This window comes from Antechinus flavipes, chromosome X, assembly GCF_016432865.1.
Source record: "Antechinus flavipes isolate AdamAnt ecotype Samford, QLD, Australia chromosome X, AdamAnt_v2, whole genome shotgun sequence".
Classification (NCBI taxonomy): domain Eukaryota; kingdom Metazoa; phylum Chordata; class Mammalia; order Dasyuromorphia; family Dasyuridae; genus Antechinus; species Antechinus flavipes.
The window spans coordinates 61,971,119-61,973,935 of NC_067404.1; the positions used below are offsets into that span (position 1 = coordinate 61,971,119).

Below are 2,817 nucleotides of genomic sequence, written 5' to 3' on the forward strand. Positions count from 1 at the left end.
CACACACACAAAGAGACCTGGGATTCAAGTGATTCAGGAAATCACAAGAAAGCCAATGTGTTGGGAACATATGGGACTTTCACCCAGCATATTAGCCATAGCTCCTAGACAGAAGTTGTCTGCAGAGTTGCCATGAATGCTTTCTCTGTCTTTCCCCAAGTCCTAATAAAAACATGAAGCAGTCCAGGGGCCAAACAGCCCCTGGAGATACCTCACCTCCTTCCAAGCAGACCCCAAGTCATTAACGCTAACTAATCCAGCCATTAAAAAACAGTTCCAAATCTACTTGATCATATTCTCTTCTAGCCCATATCTCTTGACCGTTTCCACATTAATTATATGAGACTCTTTATTACTGGATGCTGAATTTCTTGCTTACACACCATCTGTTTCCTTTGCTTCTCCCACCCATACTTCTGTACTGAGCTGGAGGAAATCACAACTGGGATACTACAACAAAATTCTATTAACTAATTTCACCTAGGCCTTTTCCACAGCAAGACAATACCATTGCTCCTTTTACGCTAATTGATTCCCATCCCACTCCCCCACAAGGCTGTCGAAAACCCCCTCTTCTCTCTTCAAGCCTCCCACGCTATCTCCTCCTCCAACTGCTCAGGTGAAGAACTTGATCTATACTTAAGTAAGAAAATTGAGGGCATTCTCCATGAGCTCCCTCTTTTCTTATTGTTTATATGTCAAATCTTCATGACATAATCCTCATTCCCTCCTCTTTTACTCATGTCGATGATAAGTTTATCCTTCTCCTTGTCAAGGCCAACCCTTTTACATTTACCTACAAGTAACCATTAATCTTCTGAGCAGATTGTTCCCTTGATCATATTCACCCCAACCCTCGCTCTGATCTGCACTTTCTCCCTTTCTCTTTTTCTGGCCCCTTCCCTGCTGCCTAATTCCCTTCTAAGCATAAAAAACCCTCATTAGACATGAGTTCATTGCAAATTTATTTTACATGACCTCAACTGTAATAAGGCAATACGTTTGCACTTCTCTAATTGATTCACATGGATTCAATCATCCCCTCTGGGCTGATGATTTTCAGATCCAAGCTCTCTCCTAGCCTCCAGATTCACATCTCAAACTACCAGGCGTCTTCAAGTAGATGTCTAGTAATCATCTTAAACTCAATTTAGCCCAAACTGAAATCATTATCTTTATCTCCAGACCCTCCCCACCACTGCCAAACTCCTCTATTCCCATCGAGAGTACCATCATCATCCCAGTCACGCTACTTGCAACACAGGTGTCATCTTCAAGACCTCACTGTTTCTCACCCCTCCATATCCAATCTGTTGCCGAGGCCTATCGATTTTACCTTCATAGCATCTCACTTGCTCCCTTCCTCCTCTGATACTATCACCACCCTGGGGGAGGTTTTCATTACCTCACACACGGACTACTATGATAGCCTACTCACTGGTTTACCTGCCAAAAATCTCTTTCTATGGCAGGACATGTTCTCCTCAGCTGTCAAAGATAGCATCCTGACATACAGGTCTGATCGTGTTGGTCTCAATAACCTCTCCCCCAATTAACTTCAGTGGATCCCTATCATCTCCAGAATCAAACATCCTATTTGGTGTTCAGTCATTCAAAATCTGCCCTTTCCACCTTTCTAATTTTTTTATACTTGATAGATTACCTCCTCCCACCCCACATATTCTATGGGCCAGTGACACTGGCCTTCTTGTTCTTCCAATTTCCATCTCCAAGCTTTGTCATTGGCTACATACTAGATCTGGAATGCTCTTCCTTCTTTATCTCCATCTCCTGGCTTCCTTCAAGCCCCAGTTAAAACCCCACCTTTTAAGGAGGTTTTTTCCCAATGTCCCTTAATTCTATTATTTTTTCAAAAAAAAAAAAGAAAGAAAAACATCTGAAGTAAAGGAAAATGTTTTTTGACACATTGTCCCATACGGGAGACAGAAGAAGGAGAAGACAAGTCATGTAAAAAGAGGGAGAGACACATATATAACATATACAAATACATACATACACATGAGATGAAGGGAAAGGAGGTGGGACAGCTTGGGTCAAAGTTCTTGGCTAGTCACCTGCTTCATGTAGGTTCCCAGCAGTTACTTTTTAAAGGCTGTGAGGTTTACTTGACTATATATGTGTTCAATGGATTGTTGATGCTGGATTCTCTTAGAAGACTCTCTGTACATAACAGAATGATCCTGACATTATAGAGGTCTGACTACTTGTCCTTAAGGATTTCTAAGCAGATTCTCCCTGGGATGTCCACACTGAGATGGTGACAGGGTGTGACAAGATGCACAATGGGAACATGATATGGGGAGCTGCTCAGGAACTCCAAGAAGAGCTTATTTTTCAGGTCTCCCTATACTGTCCTAAGTGTCCCATGGATGATTTCAACCCATTTGAAGAGATTAATTCTGGGAAGGCAGACATTCCTTTGTTTCTGGCTATCTTTAAGGTCATCAATTACTGCTCTAACTACTTGCTGTTGGGCCTAAGGACATTAAGGACTTACTGCCTGTGGCTTGGCCGTCTTGAGATTATGGATGGGAGCAGGGGCCAGTTCTGGAAGGCATATGGCAACAAGATCTAGAGAAAGAGAACTATCCAAGTAGCAACATCGGGTTCTAGCCCTCCTCCTTCCTTAATTCTCGCGCCTTCCCTCTATTGATTGTTGCAGATTTGTTCTGTATCTAGCTAGTTTGTACATTTTCAGTCATTTTTCAGTCATGGCCAACTCTTGGTGCCCCTATTTGGAATTTTCTTGGCAAAGATACTAATGGTTTGTCATTTCCATCCCCAGCTCATTTTGAA

At 42.4% G+C, this 2,817-nt stretch overlaps 1 pseudogene; it reads right to left on the bottom strand.

Annotated features, from left to right (window-relative positions):
* Window positions 1-2,054: 2,054 nt before the first annotated feature.
* Window positions 2,055-2,466, bottom strand: LOC127543149 (ubiquitin-conjugating enzyme E2 C-like; annotated as a pseudogene).
* Between the last annotated feature and the right edge of the window lie 351 nt (window positions 2,467-2,817).